Genomic DNA, 19,229 nt, shown 5'->3' on the forward strand with positions numbered 1-19,229 from the left:
GTAAAATGTTGTATTCCACTTATTTTTGAATATGTATAAGTATGCTATTTAAAAGATGTGTGTGTGTTTGTATGCTTAAATATATAAGCATACAACCACTGACACTCAACAATATCAGCCCTTATTTACAATTCTACCTATTTAAATCAAATCAAATCAAAATCAAATTCCTGAGAATGTATGATATAGAACTACTATCTTCATCTCTTATAGAACCCATCATTTTAATACCAGGAATCTCTAATAACCAATCAGAAACTTTGGCAAATTCAACAATATTTCCTTTCTTTCCCTTCTCAACTACTCCATAGCATTTGAATTAGTTATTTAGAGTCAAGTATTTGAGGGCTGACTTTGACACAAAATAGCCTTTAACCTACTTTCTGTGTAACTTTAGAGACATTACACATATTCCTCATGTTAAGAAAAATGATCAATACTACATACAGATGTTTTAAAAAATACTGAGATGTTTCCAGTTTCTGGGTAACACTAAATTTGTAATATTTAATTAAAGTTGTTATACTTACTGTGGTTTGTGTTAATATTATTGACAAAATCATTCACCTTTGAAATTTTTCCATTGTCTTTTCTGATGCTATTTTTTCCCTGATCCATCTTTGAATTTATAGTTTTCTTAGAACAACTTTTATGCTTTCACACTATATACATGGTATATGTTTTCTTATAACTGTTTTAGATTCACTCTTGACTATTCTCAAATCAGTTCTCCCGCCTAGAGCACTGACTTTAATGGGAAGCCTCAACAGTCTGCCTGACAACACTGTGTCTATTAATTGGCTTTAACTAGGTTGGGAAACTGATTCCTCTGACACACTCCCTGTCAGATCACTCCATGTTTTCTGTGTCCCTGCACCAAAGATGACAACTTGATGGGCAGCTTTACCCTAAAAATAGTTCTTTCCTACTCTCTCAGGTCTAGGGTAGAGAAGCTCCTACTATTGTTGTCCCTGAGATCCCCTATTACTTGCAGTTTTCATGCTACCTACTCATTTTCAAATGGCTTCTTTTCTAAACAATTCTCAATGACATTTTATATGTGCTGTCTGTTTTTCACCAGAACTCTGACTCATAGGATAACTGGTATCAGAGTGGTACAGAATGGGAGGCCTCTGAAAGTTATATTAGAACAATCAACTAACAGTGCCTTTTATGATCTGCTAGTTGCCTAATTCTATGCCTAGATTCACAGTTGCCTGGAGTAAAGGAGGTTTAGTGCTTGAATTACTGCTTTTTAATACAGAAATAAACTAAAAGACTTACATTGAGGAAATTTTTGAAACTGATCTATTGTGTTTCTTGCTACCTCCTAACACGGCCCCTGAAGGACCTACCTGGTGGTTACATTCCTTACCCTTTGTCAGTTAACCCATCGGAGAGGTAGTCACCAGCTTTGCTGGAATAGCAAAGTTGTGGTGGAGGTAGATAAAGGTAAATGAAACAATGATAATGTTGAGTTCTTTTTTATTTTCTCTCTCTCTGTCTCCTTTTTTTTTTTTTTTTTTTTTTTTTTTGACAGGGTCTCACTTCATCACCCAGGCTGGAGTGCAGTAGCACAATTATGGCTTACTACATCTTGACTTACTGGGTTCAAGTGATCTTCCCCCTTCAGCCTCCCAGGTAGCTGGGGAAATTGAGTTCTTCATCTCAATAGAAATATTGAGGTTAGAATTGAAGACAGGTTTCTATGCTTAACCAGCAAAGACAGAGAAACCTAATTATCATAGCAAGTAATAGAACCAAACCAACGTTATTCTCATAGTTTTTTGATCAGCAGGGATCTGACTGATTGCTGCTTGGTGTTGGGGTATCTATGAACCAAATGGATGAACAGCCTAGTAAGACTCTGCTTTATATATGTAATCGGAAAACTTCTAAGCCTGGATAGGAAAAAATCAAGCAAGATATTATGAATTACATGTAACCTCACTTATTCAATCAACTGGACACATAGAGAAGCCTTACATTGTAAAATAGAGTTGGCAAAAATTTAATCCAGACTTGAAGACTATTAAACTGCATGAGCAAAGTCTCAACAAACAGCTTCACAGCTACAGGTAGTAAGAAGCCCTGATTAGGAGCGTTTGTGGATTTCCATAATATAATACTCCTAACCTGGTCAATATTTGGAGACAGGCAGAGATGTACATAATTGGCTGGTGGAAGCCAGTGCAAGCTAGATCCAGCACACAACTGGATCAGACTCATGTGCTACACACTGACACTGGCTTTATTGCCAATTAACAGAAGCCTAGCTTACAGATTAATTAAGAAATGACGATAATCAAGTAGTCAGGGGATGGCAAACTATGCCTGTAAATTAAATCTGCTACCTTGTTTGCATAAATTAAGTTTTATTGAAATGCAGCCACATTTATTCATTTGTGTATTGTCTGTGGCTGCTTTTGTACTTGGAACCACAGAGATGAGCAGTTGTAATAGAAATCACATAGACAGCAAAGTCTTAAACATTTATTTTCTGGCTCTTCACAGAAAAAGATTTGCTAATTCCAAAAACAAGTTAAAAACAAAACTTAATAACTCGGTAATGAAATAATTGGTACAACAAAGCCCCATCATGGGGTCTACTTACATAACAAATCTGCACATGGATCCCTGAACTTAAAATAAAATTTAAAAACAACAACAACAACAAAAACTGTTTCAAAAACTTATAGATGCAACCCAAACTCTTTACCTTGCCACCATAGTCTTGATCAAAGAGTCTATAGGTAAATTTTTCATAGTGACAGAAATTGAACTTATGCATGGATTGGCCAAGATCCTGCTATTCCCAAAAGTCCAACTGCCTCAAAATATTGGCCAACACCTAGCCTCTCACAGGACACCTTTTGTAGAAGGTTCAGATTGCAAATGAACTATGTAGGATCCTTTCCATGACGGACAGAGTAGCAATTTGCCTACAAAATAAATAAATAAATAAACACAGAGAGGTGGAGAAAAATGGCTGAATAGAAGAAAATGTTATTGGAGGTAAAGAGAGAGATAGACTCCAGTAAAATAGTACCTGGAGACTTCAAACCCACACTTTCAACATTGGATAGATCATCCAGACTGAAAATCAACAAAAAAACATCAAATTTAATCTGTACTATACACCTAATGGAACTAACAGGTATTTATAGAGCATTTAATACATGTTATTTTCCTCAGCACATAGGCCATTCTCAAAAATAAACCATATGCCACATGTTAGGCCACAAAATGTCTTAAAAATTCAAAAAATTGAAATTATATCAAGTATCCTTCCAGATCATTAAAAAAAAACCTAGAAACCAATAACAAGAGAAATTTTGAAACTATGCAAACATATGGAAATTAAACAATATGCTCCTGAATGACCCATGGGTCAGTGAAAAAACTTTAAAAAATTCTCAAAACAAAGAAAAATGGAAACACAACATACCAAAACCTATAAGACACAGCAAAGCAATACTAAGGAAAGTTTATGAGAATAAACGCCTATATCATAAAAGGTAGAAAAACTTTCAATAAATAACCTAATGATGCATTTTAAAGAACTAGAAAAGCAAGAGCAAACAAAACTCAAATTTAGCAGAATAAAAAAAAATAAAGATGAGAGAGAAATAAATGTAATTGAAATGAAAAAATACTGAAGATAGAGAAAAGAAAAAGGTTTTTTTAAAATAAACATAATTGTCAAACCTCTAGCTAGACTAAGAAAAAAGAGAGAAGACACAAATAAAACCAGAGGTGAAAAATAGGACACTAGAACCAATCCTGCAGAAATTCAAAAGATCATTAGAGGCTACTATGAGCAAATATATTACAGTACACTGAAAAACCTAGAAGAAATGGATACATGTCTAGATACATAAAACATATCAACATATAACCAAGAAGAAATCCAAAACCTGAACAGGACAATAACAAGTAATGAGATTGAAGCTTTAAGAAAAGTCCTATGGCAAAGAAAAGCCTAGGGCTCAATGGCTTCGCTGTAAATTTTACCAAACATTTAAAGAAGAATGAATACTACCTTATTCAAACTATTCTGAAAAATAGAAGATGGGGGAATACTTCCAAGCTCATGTTCTGAGGCCAGTGGCAAGCTGAAATCAAAACCAAACAAGGCTACATTAAAAAAAAAAAAAAAAAAAAAAAAAATCTACAAGCCAATGTCCCTGATGAACATTTATGTATAAGTCTTCAACAAAATGCTAGCAAATCAAATTCAACAACATATTGAAGAAATCATTCATCATGACCAAATGGAATTTATTCCAGGTATGCAAGGATGGTTCAACATACGCAAATCAACCAATGTGATACATTGGTTGATCAACAGAATGAAGGGCAAAAACCATATGCTCATTTCAATTGACCCTTAAAAGGCATTTGATAAAATTCAACATCCTTTCATAATAAGAACCCTCAAAAAAGTGGGTAATGGCAGGAACACACCTCAACACAATAAAAGGCATATATCACACACCCACAGCTAGTGGAGTGCCCATACTGAATGGAGAAAAACTGAAAGCCTTTCACCACTGTTATTCGAATTAGTACTGGACAAGTATCCAATGAATCCTTGCTAGAGCAATCAGACAGGAGAAATAAATGACTTCCACACTGGAAAGGAAGAGGTCAGTTCATACTTGTTTGATGATAATATAGTCCTATATTTGGAAAAAAAAAATAGATTTCATGAAAAAACTACTAGAACTGATTTTAAAAATTTGGTAAAGTTGCAGGATATAAGAATCAACATACAAAAATATTTAACATTTGTATATGGCACGAGTGAAGAATCTGAAAAATAAATCAAGAAAGTAATATCATTTACAATAGCTACAAATAAAATAAAATACTTAGAAATAAACTTAACCAAATAAGTGAAAGATCACTACAACAAAAACTATAAAACACTGATGAAAGAAATCTAGGAGAACACAGAAAAATGGAAAGATATTCTATGTTCACATATTGGGAGAGTCACTATTGTTAAAATGTCCATACTGCCCAAAGGAATCTACAGATTCAGTGCAATCCCTATCAAAATACCAATGATGTTCTTTACAGAAACAGCAAAACTAATCTTAAAATTATTATGAAACCACAAAAGACCCAGGAGAGTCAGAGCCATTGTGAGCAAAAAGAACAAAACTGGATGAATCACATTGCCTGACCTCAAATTATACTACAAAGCTATAGTAATCAAAATAACATGATACTGGCATAAAGACAGGCATGCAGACCAATGGCAAAGAGTAGAAAACACAGACATAAATATATAAATCTGGTCTCAAACTCCTGGTCTCAAGTGATTCACCAGCCTCAGCTTCACAAAATGTTGGAATTACACGTGTGAGCCACCATGCCCTGATGTACTTTCATGTTTATTGTAGCGCTCTCCACAATAGCCAAGATTTGAAAACAACCTAAGTGTCCATCAACAGATGAATGGATAAAGAAAATGTGGTACGTGTACTTAATGGAGCACTTTTTAGCCATAAAAAGAATGAGATCCTGTCAGTTGCAACAACATGGATTCAACCTGAGGACATTACACTAAGGCAAAGAAGCCAGACACAGAAAAACTTCAAGTGTTCTCACTTATTTGTGGTAGCTAAACATGAAAACAATTGAACTCATGAAGATAGAGTGTAGAGTGATGGTTACCAGAAGCTGGGAAGAGTAGCATGGGGTGTGAAGGAGTGGGGATGGTTGATGGGAATAAAAATATCATCAGAAAGAAGGAACAGTATTCGATAGTACAGCAAGGTGACTACAGCCAACAATAATTTATTGTACATCTCAAAATAACTAAAAGAGTATAATTGGATTATTTGTGACACAAAGGACAAATGTTTGAAGTAATTGGTACCCCATTATCCTGATGTGATTATCATACATTGTATGCTGGCATCAAAATATCTCATGTATACCATAAATATGTACAATATCATGTACTCACAAATTTTTTAAAAAATAGAAACATTAGTTTGGTTGCAGATTTGCCTTCCTTGCCTGTAATGTTTCTGCCATCCTCATTATTTTTGGAATTGTAGAATACTAACTGACATTCTTCCTTTACAGAGAAAGTAGTGTGACAAAGTACTCCAAGACAGGAGTTTAACATTTTTAGTGCTCCAATGCTACAGGGCAGCTGGCTTGATAAAAGGCAGAATGTCCTGTGGAGGTTTCCATTATAGTCCCAGTTGGGAAGCTTCTGCTTGAAGCCTTAAATAAAAGCCAATATATGACCTCACATCCCTAGTCAGAATGCAGAGGTATGAATGACAGGATACATTTGAGAGTAGTTCTTCTCCTTATGACACCAAATATCCCATTGAATAAGTGTTTGTTCCCTTTTCTCACAAGTTTTCGTGAAGTAGGTGTGAAGGTCTTAGTTACCAAGGAAGGAATGTTTCTACTAGTACCCATAGATTGCTTTGTTTTTCTGTTAAATTGTAAATTAAGACTATTTACTGGCTTCCAACAACAGACAGAAAGATGGTTAGCACAGCAATGGAGCCTGATTCCCAAGAGGAATTTTTATTGTTTTTATATAATTGCAGTAAAAAAGACCATGTTTGGAATCCAGATTGTTCAGTGAAACGCTCCTTGAGAGTTGCTAGTGTAGATTGGTTAAAGTACAGAAATTCAGTGAACACAGATCACTGTGGTCTCAGATTTCATATAAAGGATTGGGTTTTGTCTTCATGTAGTCAGTTCTCCTAAGGTGCTGGAAGAATTTAAGACACAGTGGCAATGAAGGAAGTTATTATTATCAACTAAGTGTTCTGATACAGAAACAAAGACTATGAAGAGTGTGTTTTATTTTACTTAAATATTTATTTGTTTCCCCAGTAGCTTATTTGAAAGTCACTGATGATGACTAAGACGTTAAGATTGAGGAATGAGTATGTTAAGTATGACTGAATTAATACTACCACATAACATTATAGTAGTTGATCTGACTCTTCATGCCCTGTGTTGGAAGACAGAATGTGTTTTGCCTGGCACAGTATCAAATTCACCTGTGCTGGAGGGTTTCCTTCTGACTCTTCACAGCCCTTCTCCTCTTCTTTATTTCCCTTCTGTTGAGTGTCCAGTGAAGCTAACTTTTCTGGACTTCACCAATGAACTCTTTGTCCGCTGGTATCTTGGTGAGTTTATACAATAGAATTATTGGCAGGATAGCAGAAAGAGGGAAGAGAGTATATTTGGCCTATCTACTCCTACAATCCTCTCCATGCCAGATCACCGAGCCTTGGGAAGCCCAATTTCATGATATCTCTAGATTCTCAACAAATTTTTCTCTTCTCTATATAATTATTAAAAAGACTCTGCTTTTGTTATGTGTTCTATTCCCTTTAGTTATATAAGATGTTTCAAAGGGCTAGTAAAAGTTAAAAATAAATAAAAGATAATTCAACATAAATTGTTTTACTGTGTAGTTATACAGTTTTAGATGCTGTAGAAATCATTAGAAAGGTGTCATTGGCATAATTTTCATAGTTTCTGTCATTATTGATCTAATCAGCTATTGCAAAAGCCAGACCTATGAAAATAAAATACTTTAAGTATGACTATGTGAAGGATTGATTGTTTAGAATAAAAATCAGATCTAGAGACCTTGTTATGAAGTCATCACAATAGTCCCAACAAGAATTGATGTGTAGAAAGACAAACATACTTGATGATTTTGGTATTGTTTTATAACATCCTAGCAAGTGCAATAAGATAAAAGGTGAATAATATTGAAAATGAGATAGCACTATTATTTTCTGGTGATAGACTTGGCGACTTGGTATACTCAGGAGATTCAACCAAGTAAATGTTAAAATTGAATTCAGTAAAGAAGTCAGTTACTATCTGAGTAACTTTCCTTTATGCTGAAAACAAAGAGGCTTTGCAGTTAGAATATGTTATTCACCACAGCAAACATGAATTTAATACAAAAAAATGGGGCTCTGGACTGCTACGGAGGGCTGGTTTACATTGGAAGGCCTTCCAGAAACAAGATACTGTGGGCTTCCTTAGGAAAAGCAGGAGTGAGGATATTGTGTGTTTTACATACAGGCAATGGCAAATCTGTGAGAATCAACTTGACTAAATGAGAAGAAATACATTTTGATTAGAAGATTTTCTAATGCAAATAATAAATTCTTCTCAAATGATTTTGTAAATGTAATCATATTTAGTTTAAAATACCTATAAAATCTTTAACCCAGCTCACTCACTTTCTAAATAGTACATGGCCTTTAGAATTACATGGATTTAGGTAGAAATATCAATTGAGCTATGTACCCTTGGGCATTTGGCTAAATTCTCTGATTCAATTTCCTACATGGTCTGATAATCTCCTTTAGTTAATTAGGGAGTATAAAATGTAAATGAGATCACATATATAAAATGTCTAGTATAATGTTTGGAATTCAGAAAATGGTTTCTAAATGTTGATTTTGCCTTTTCCTTCATAGGGTCTATGAATGAGAGACCTAATAGTCCACCAAGGCTGGCGCTTCTTCTCATGGAGCTGTCTCTAGAATGTAGCTGCTCCCCCAGAGACTATCTTCCCAATGCTTCCATGCAGCTGGTTAAGACCATATTACTAATTCTTGCCAAGGGTATATAGATGTATTAGTCTGTTTTCACACTGCTAATAAAGACATACCCAAGACTGGGTAATTTGTAATGGGAAGAGGTTTAATTGACTCACAGCTCTACATGGCTGGGGAAGCCTAACAATCATGTCACTAGGCAAGGAGGAGAAAAGTCACATTTTACATGGTGGCAGGCAAGAGAGAGCTTGTGCTGAGAAACTCTTCTTTATAAAACTATCAGATCTCATGATACTTACTTGCTATCACAAGAACAGCATGGGAAAGACCAGTCCCTGTGACTCAATTACCTCCCACCAGGTCCTTTCCATGACACGCGGGAATTGTGGGAGCTAAAATTGAAGCTGAGATTTGGCTGAGGACATGGTCAAACCCTATTAAGAGATCTAAGTGCTATGCCTCTTGAGAACAGGTACACTAAAAATCACTGTTCCAGAATTCAGTTTCAGCTCTGACATGTAAAGTGCTTGGAAAGTATTGCTACTGGTTTCGCAACAAGGGAAGAAATGAACAAACCAAAATAATTCATCTCTTTTCTTGGATATGTTAGAGAATTGAGGTCACAGGGCACACTGCAAACACAAAATTTGGAGACACAGATAAATACCGATAATCATAGTCAGAATACACTTACTGGGAGCAGAAGATGCTGGAACTACAAACTGGTATGAACACTTGAATATCGTAACTTTGATGAACTTCTGGGGGTAAAATATAGACTATTGTGATAGTGAGAAACTCTAGGTCCCCCCAAATTTCCACAAGTTTATTTCCAGTAACCCCAGAAGACCTTGGTAAATCCTTACAAAATACTCTATTGTTCTGGCAGGATGAGGGGAAAAATGACGATTTCTAATTTATCCAGAGAATTCCTCAAAACAAAGGCCTAACCAGCAAGGAATGAAACTTTCCCAGAGCTTTATTTGAGATGATGAAAGAGAAAATACCTGACTCCACTCTATTATGTCTTAATGTCTCACGTACAATGTGAGGAGGGAGGTTGAAGGTCACAGCACAGATACATAGGACATCTAAGATACCATACTTGAAACACAAAATTACAGAATTCTTTCTGTTCCCCACATCATCAATCAACTGGGCATCAGCTGAAAGATGCAAAGGCATAGCCCCCATTTAAGTAGAAGTTCTTAGGGAAGCCCAAAAACAACAGGGGATATCAACTCAAGGACACTATTGGAATTCAAAGCCTCTGAAAGCTAGCTACAGCTACAATGAACATTAAGCATTGATTTAATCTTAGCTAGAAAAACATAAAACCTCACATTAAAAGCCTTTACCTAAGTTGTTATTACCAAATATATTATTTTAGGCCTTCGACAAAAATTCACAAGGCATGCTAAAGGACAACAACAACAACAACAACAACAAAAAGTCCTAAGAAGCAAAGAAGTTATCAGAACTAGACTCCTATCAACATATTTTTGAAATTATCAGACAAGAAATTTAATAAAACCAAGATCAATACATTAAGAATTTTAATGAAAAAAGGATACAACATGTAAGAACATGTGAGTAATGTTAGTAGTGTTGAGACAATGAAAAAAAAGTACAGACTGAGAAAAAAATTTAAACACATGTATAATAAAAGGCTTATATCCAAAACCAAAAGCAAATCCTTAAAAGTAAACAACTAAAAAAAAATAAAGACATGGTCAAAAGATCTGAACAGTTACAGACCAAAGAAGACATATTAGATGGCAAATAAACCTACAAAAATATAGATATTGTGACATTTTATTGGGAAAATACAAATTAAAACAACAATGAAATACCAGTACACACACAACAGAATAGCTAAAATTAAAAAAAATAAAACTGACGTTGACAATTTCAGGTGGGTATGCAAAACATTAACAGTTCTCATTTCTTGTGAGTGAGATTACAACGTAGAAAGACCACTTCAAAAAACAGTTTGGCAGTTTCTTACAAAGTCAATATAGTTTTGCCACATGATCCATCAAATATACTCCTTGGTATTTACCCAACTTACTTTAAAATCTATGTCTAAAATTGGCATGTGAATATTATATAAGCAGTCTGTTCATAATTGCCAAAAACTAGAAATGATCAAGATGTTCTTCAATAGATGAAGAGATAAACAATGATTCATCCATACAATGGGATTTTTTTTTTTTTTTAGTGATAAAGCAACTGAACCCTTAAGTCAAAAAAATACACCAATGAATCTTAGAAACAGTGAAAAGATGAGTGACAGTCAGGGCTTTGGGGAAAGGAAGAAGAGGAGGAATTGAATATGTAAAGCACAGGGCATTTTTAAAATGGAGAAACTATTCTCGAGGATAATGTAAATACAGATAAATGACACTATATATTTGTCAAAATCCATAGAATGTTACAGTATACTAAATGAATCTTAATAACATGAATAACAAAAAAATCATTTAGGAAGAATAGAATACAGATTGTGACAAAATGATGCAACTATATTATGAGTATACAAAACAGCCTCAGTGTATAGAGTGAAGAGGGAACAAGGTGTGGACCTAAGAAAATAATAAATTCTGTGTAACTAACAGCAAAAACACAGACATAAGCACTGTGCTCCAGCTGATAATGATATTTCTCAATAGGGTCCAGTTTAACAGCTCTAGTACTGCTATACATGTATACTGAAATTGAACAGTTAAATAAATGGAGGACATCCACCTTTCTCACTGATGGAGTCAGGGAGTTTACAGATAAGCGGGAGGAGGCCAGAAAGAGGAATGTGGTGATAGATTAGAATTGGAGACCTCCTGTCCTCAAGGAGAGAGAACATAAATCCGCTTTGCATCAACGTGAGCCGCACCAAGTTACTTCCTCCCAAAAAGCGCAAAATGGAAAGGAACGAAAAAAAAAAAAAAAAAAGCCAACGAAATGCTTAATGGCATGGACATAGACAATGATTTTTTTTGGATAAGACCTCAAAAGTACAGGCAAAAAAAAAAAAAAAAGAGCAACTTTACAGTGAAGAAAACTACAAACACTACCTCCGCCAGGTGATCAAAGTCAATATAAATGGTGATAAGACATGTTGATAACAGACACTGTTGATATATTGTGATGAAATGGCATTTTACATCTGTGTCCTTCCTCCTGAAGGCTCATAACCTCTGTCTAATAAGAAAAGAATAATAGACATTGCAATGAGGGAATATTCTACAAATTATCTGACCACTGAAATTCATCAAAAACAAGGAAATTCTGAAAAACAATCACATCTAAGAATAGCCTAAAAACATACCAATTAATGTAATTTGGTACCCTGTGTGGGATCATAGAACAGAAAAAGAACATTATAGATATGGACTTTAGTTAATAATACTGTATCAGTATGGGTGCCATTGATGTAACAAATACACTAATGTAAGGCATTGATAGGGGAAGTTGTGTGCAAGGTATACGGGAATTCTATTATTATCTTCTCAATTTTTCTCCAAATATAAAACTATTCTTAAAATGTATTTTAAACAGAAAAATACTGTACAGAGAGTGTGTCTAATCCATGTACTCAATCCTATCAGCAGAGAGAGAAAGAAAGCAGAGATCTTTGAAGCAGAGAAAGAAAGCAGAAAGCAGAGATCTTTGAAGGCTTAAGAAACCATAAGATAAAAGGAAACTTAGCACCAGAGTCACCATACAGGCATCCTATAGATGTGTAATGACACATTGCACTACTGTTTATGAAACAAACATCTATTATGTTGCAAAAATTAGAGATTTATATGTTCCAGCAAGTAGAGTTACTGTAAGAGATGCAATCTTTCTGTGATGTTCACTCTCAAATATTTGGTTTTCTAGATGAATGGTTTTAAATTATCACAGACAATAAAAGGTAAGAGATCCAATAACTAGCTAAATCTATGGGTATTTAAAAGATAAAACTATAATTTTGTAATTCCACTGATCTTTCAAAAAATAAAGTTAAGCTGGTTTTAAAAGTTAGGCATTTTGCTAATCTTTGGAGATACAGTGTTGAAAAAACACAGTTATCTTGCCATTAGTGAAGGAAAGTCATGAGGAAGGAGAAGAAAACATGAATGAGGTGATGACGTCTGAGAAGAGAACTGGGCCCTGGTCAAATTCATGTATAAAGTTATTTGTTGACACGAAAAAAGTACTACAGAATGGAATCTAAAGTTTTACCATGTTATTTCTTCCTCAAATTTCCTGTGTCTATTTCAAAATGTAATAATAATGATAAGGGATTGAGTTTCTAAAGAATATCAGAGATGTATAAATATTTTTTCCTTGGGATTTTTAGCACATGTATAATTCCAAAAGAAAGAGAAATGTCGGCCAGGTGTGGTGGCTCACTCCTGTAATACCAGCACTTTGGGAGGCCTAGGCGTGTGGATCACGAGGTCAGGAGTTCAAGACCAGGCTGGCCAGCATGGTGAAACTCCGTCTGTACTAAAAATACAAAATTTAACTAATTTAATTAATTTAATTTAGCGGGCGCCTGTAATCCCAGCTACTGAGGAGACTGAGACAGAGAATTGCTTGAACCCTGGAGGCGGAGGTTGCAGTTAGCCAAGATCATGTCACTGCTCTCCAGTCTGGGCAACAGAGCGAGACTCTGTCTAAAAAAAAAAAAAAAAGAAAAAGAAATGTTGATTGGTAGTATATGAGGGGAAAAAGAGAAAATAATAATAATTCATCTTCAAATTATATCATTTGTGGGTCACTGATGACATAGGCTTTTAATATCTGTATTTCAATAGTGAAATAGTTTAATGCCTACTATAAAAATGTGTTTTAAATCATTTTAAATAGGCATATTTGAGGGGAAAAATGAATGGGCAATTGGAAATCATTTTTACACAACTCTTTTTTGTCTACTAATAGGAAAATAGTTTCCTCTAATTAGAGCCATATTTCATCTTGGATGGACATATAAATTTTATAAACAATTTTATAAACAATGTTATAAACTATCCATAACATTTAATTAATTGGTAAAGGTTAGTTTTTTGAGGACATTACTTAACATTATACTTAGAAAATCAGATTATGACCAACAAATAAGTGGAGAATTAAATGAAATAATAGCATAAGTTAGTCTGTGAAGAAAATTTGAGATATGATGAGATGGTTGATTAATATTTGGAAAATTAACTTTAATCTAGCTGCATGAGCTTTTCTTTTTGACATGGGTCGCTACATGGAAAGTTTTATATGTTTATAGAGGCCATTTTTTTGTATATTTTTTACTTAATATGTTGAGATGTTTTAAAATGAAAATTCTTAAATTAGAAGAAAGTGTTCACGCAATTGTTAAAATGAAACATTAAAATGTATTTTAAGTTTCTCGACTTGTTCTAAGAAAGAGAAAATAACTGACTGATTTTTTTTCTTTTAATTGCCCTTAGGAGCTGTACTATAGACAATACAACTGAATAAGTTTAGTTAAATTTTTAAGACAAAGAGAATGACCTTAGCAATCAAGAAAATGAATAATTTTTAAAAATTTATAAGCTAAAATATGACAGTAATTTTCTCAAGCAGTCAGGCACATTGCCCTTTTATACTACCAAGCCCATTGAATTATGAATGTTGGCTGAATAAAAAGCCTGAGGGTGACAATGGAGCCACGTTTTGTCATTCGCACTTAGAGAATGTCCATTGCTCTAGCTTGATTTCCAAACCTTACCATTATCGCTGGCTGCTCAGGACTCTGGAAAATACATGCAGAATACTTCAGGGATGGGGGAGATGAAATACTAATTGTTATTCATAATAATAAGTCTAAAGCATGCAGACTCTTTGGTCCGTTGAGCTGTGCAAGTAAGTCAAACTCAGCAAACTTTCTCAGTCCTAACCTAGCTGAATATATAGAAGCAAAAATCAAAATAAAAAGTCAGTTTTCAAGTGCATACATCTCAGCTGCAGGAATTATGAGTGGGAAGAACAGGTGTTCTGAGAGATTCAGTTGCTAAGGAAACCACTTTCATCAGTTCAGAAAGGCTGATAACCTGGACTTTTTCTGCCAAATTACTATCAACAAAGGTTGGGACTGATATAAACATGACTACACAAATGAACATTAGTACATTAGTAATTTTAAAAATAATGATAAGGTTGCATTAAAAGATGACTGGTAAAATAGTTGTATATTAAACAAGAATAGTTGCATAATTGATAAATAATTTGAAACAGATTAATCTGAGTACACAATCCCAAATTCAAGTATAAAAATAGAAGTTAATTTTTTGATTATCTTAGTGGAAACAGTGTTAATACAATTAATGACATATGTGTTTTAGTAATTACATAATGAAGCTTAAGTTACATTTTAATGTAAAGTTAATTATATAAAACAGAGATGAGTAGTAGGTAATTTTATAATATTAGGCATTTATGTATTAATCAGTTATTTTCTCATGATTATTTCTAAGTTGTGTATAATGCAAATGAATACTTATGAATAACGTGATATGACCTGTATTGTAAGAGGTAAAATATGATTAATATTGAATCTGTCTCACTCAAATATTTTATGCCTATAATTAGTATAAAAAGTACTATAACCGTAATTGTTGAACTGTTGAATTATGTCTTATAAGAAGTATTGTTTTTATGGCACTGAATAACACAAAGTATATATCTGAGGAATTAGAAAAGCAGCAACCAAGCATGAACCTCTCTACATTCCCAGGTTTGATTAGTGCAAGACTAGAAATACTGTTTCCACTTACATAAGATCTTTTTATATTTCATATTACCAAAATAATAATTATAATTCAGAAACTAATCCTTAGTAAAAATTTTAATTTTCACTAACAGTGATTTTGTGATTATTTTTAAAATGTTCAAAATTATAAATAGCAGCATTGTGAATTCTAATGTTATCTTTAAAATATCAAAGAACATCAAAATTTAGTATTTGGAATCTAGTAGCAAAGTATTATTATATTATATTATATTACATTATACGATATTATATTATGTAATCTATTTTAAAATCTTAAATTAACCATTAGATTTTGCTTGTTCCATTATTTAAAAATGAAAAAATAGGAGGTAGATAATAGATACTGCATTTTTCACTTTGTGCGACTTTCATTATAAAGTCATTTGTTTTAGAAGCAGTTATATAATTCTAGCAAAGTCAGACAAATGGGTACATCTGAAGCTATTGGTACAATTTGATATTTATAAAGTATAATGTTTTATATAGATATATGCTTCTAGTTTCCATGGAAATTTAATAATTGCTCAAGCATATTTTTATTTATCTTCTTGTATGGAATCAAATAATGTATATAGTGCTGTGCTTTAAAAAATCACTAAAATTAACTCACTGATTATCTGCTCTATGAAATTAATAATATCTTGTTTTACTGTAATAAAAGTTTTTCAAAGGAAGGGACTTCTGAGAGTACCTAGGGTTTAGTAGACATTCAATAAAAATGTGTTTACTGACTACATTTGAAATTTATTGTTTCTTTTCTTATTGACATTTATAACAGTAAATATGAAACAGAAACCCTACTTATTGTACGAGTGGTTTTCAAACTGGAAAAGGCGTTTGCACAAAGACTTTCTAGGATGTATATAAGCATAGATACTTAAAGAAAGCCAACAACTATAGCCAATTCCTGCAAATACTCCGTATTACAAAAAGAAAACTCTGTCGGAGGTACCTTTTGACATTGTTTCCTTCCCATCTATCCAAATGAGGTCATTTCTCCGACTACATTTCGTTCCATAGCATTTTCATTTTGTTTAAAAATATCCTTCATTCCTTAAAAAATATTGATGTTTTGTTTCTCAAATTGCTGCAGGTCTTATCATTAGGAAATCGTTCAGGTAGGCCCTGGAGTCTTTCAATATGCTTTTCCCTTTTTTTTTTTTTTTTCTCCTTTTTTTTCTTCTTCTTTGTAATCATTTCTTACTTTCTGAAACCCCCAAGTGTCTCTGACATCTTCCTGCCTGCCCTAGTCCTAGAATCAACCACATCCACAAAGACCTTGGTTTCTTCATTGGACAATTGTGTTTGGAAATCAGGGTAAAATATTAACAATAGATGAAAAAAGTTGAGGAATATAAGTAAACTCTGTAATATTTTGCAATTTTTGTAAGCCTAAAATTATTTTAAAACTTTAAAAAGTTTAAAGATATTGATGCTGACTCTAAAGAATAATTATTTAAACTTAGACATCAAGTAACAGCATTACTGCCTGAACTTTGGCATCTATGGGAGTACAAACAGTTGCAAGTAAAGATAATTTGTTTCCTGAAAAAAATGTACTTTTGAATTCGCATTTGCTATTAGAGTATACTTTCGACATGGAGGAAATTGCTTGTTTATTTAAATATTTGCTCATAGATTATGTATTAATCTATTTCTACAGATTACCTATAGAAAACATAGCTAAAATGTGACAGTTTATTAAAAATAGTACATTAACTAGTTTTGTGTCTATTAGCAAATTCATTTCAGCATTGCTTTGAAGGGTCTTAAAAGTCAACATTGCTCTACTTCTCCTCTGGACCAGCTTCATCTTTGGATTAGTTCTCTAATTAAGGAGTCAGAAAATTTTCAATATGTGCTCATATTATTTTATTTATTTTATGTAAGATTCAAAATTTTAACTTATTAAAAATTCTCTATTCATATAATGAATCTTCCATTAATCAAGACATTATAAACCCACGAAAAGACGTATCTTTTCCTTTGTATACATATTTTGAATAAAGATGAAACAGTCATTAAACATGAAGCATTTCAATCTTCATTAATATACTCTAAATTCTGATATACTCAGACTGGAACAAGGAGAATGCTAAAATTTTAAAATAAATTTACTTGCCTCTTTCACTCCCCAGCCATTGTTAAGTGATGCACTGCACCTAATGGTGAGTTCTCTGAGCCAATTAATAGTAGCATCTGTAAGAAATATTGAAGAAATGTGGTTTCATATTATACATACCCAGTGCCTTGTCTGTCTAAACTAGAAGTAGACTGCAAAAATACAACGGTTGCCATGGATAGATTATTTATAAATTTATTTTAATAAAAAATGTATCAATACTCTTTCCCAAATTTTCTCTCCCTGAGAAACGATTAAAACTCTTTCCTGGAAGTATTCTCTTTCAGTGTAATTTCTAATAAACTGAACTTTGCTGCATTCGTTTATTTTTGTTTTTGTCTTTTTCTGGAGTTTTGGAGAGTCAATGCGTGATGATCTCTGAAGATTCTGTTGAAATCTAGTCAATATGTCCACTGCCATCAATTCAAAAGAACTTGTTAAGAAGGGTCTAGAGACTTCTTCTCTCAGATAATGAAAGTGAGATGATGTGAAGTGAAAGTCATATATTGGTTGTAAATTGCAATATGGAATTCCCAAATGCTGAATTCATTTTATCTCTTTGGAAATAAAAACCTGTTAAAAACTCATTTGATTAAGTGATCATATTTGAAAACACTTATCCTACAAGAAACACTGTCATGTTTTTAAAAACACTATCATCTGTCTTTCTATCTACTCCATTCATAGTCTATGTGTTTACAAGAAAATATTAATATATAGAAAGAAGATCAACATATGAGTGATGATTAACTCTTGTATAATCTCAAAGGACTGATGGGTTCAGAAGGTCTCTCTGGACCAGTATTCATTGTACAAACTCTGCCTTGGATCAACTTTTCAAAGTCATACAGATGCTTTAGTTTTATTGTTTGTATCCATGAGAACAGTTTTATTTATTTATTTATTTTTTATTTTTTTATTTTTTTCTGGCCAGACTTGAGGGATTCATTGGATACTCAATTTGTGATGACTTATCTTTGGCCAGACTGTGGAGATACAAGGTTTCCACAAGTACAGTTTTCCTATTTTATATTGCAATTCTCACATACATAACGTTCTAACAGTTGTAACTCTAGTAAGTACTATCTGAAACTGCAATGGCTACTTGGGAAATTTTTTATTCTTCATTTGAGAGAGGATTTGAAAGAGAAAAGGGAATAAAATCCTTATGGGAAGATTATTATTCACTTTTAAAGAGACATTATAGTGATTATCATGAACAAGGCCCCCTTCTTTCATTTCTGTATTTGGAGTACATTTTTGTACCTTTGTTTTTGTTAATCATACAGCAGATGAAATTTTCAAAAACATAAACTATTGTTTAAACCAACTATGATTTCTTTTTTTCTGTGTATGTCAAAATCGGTCTTTCTACAAATAAGTACTCTCCCTTGCCTGCAAAGGAAGGATCATTAGCTTTTCCTAGTGGTAATTTTATATACGTCTGGAGTCAGTTCCAGCTCCCTCTTATTTTTCTTTTTGCAATTTTTCTTTCACTTTGCCTTTTATTAAGAAAATTGGAGATTAACTGTTTATAAAATGATTTTTCTATTATCTTATGCACACTCAAGGAATATATAGTGAAGATAAACATATTTTCTTAAAAAATAAAAGGTCAATCATTTTGCATCCTTTTCCACTTACTAAAACTGTAGTTTAGAAGAAAAATTTTAATGAAGAAATTTTTAATGGCCTTCCTTCCTAAGTAAGAAGAAAAGCTAAACCAAACTTTTAGCATGAATTAAATAACATTAACAAC

Source organism: Mandrillus leucophaeus, unplaced genomic scaffold (assembly GCF_000951045.1).
Source record: "Mandrillus leucophaeus isolate KB7577 unplaced genomic scaffold, Mleu.le_1.0 Scaffold31, whole genome shotgun sequence".
Lineage (NCBI taxonomy): Eukaryota > Metazoa > Chordata > Mammalia > Primates > Cercopithecidae > Mandrillus > Mandrillus leucophaeus.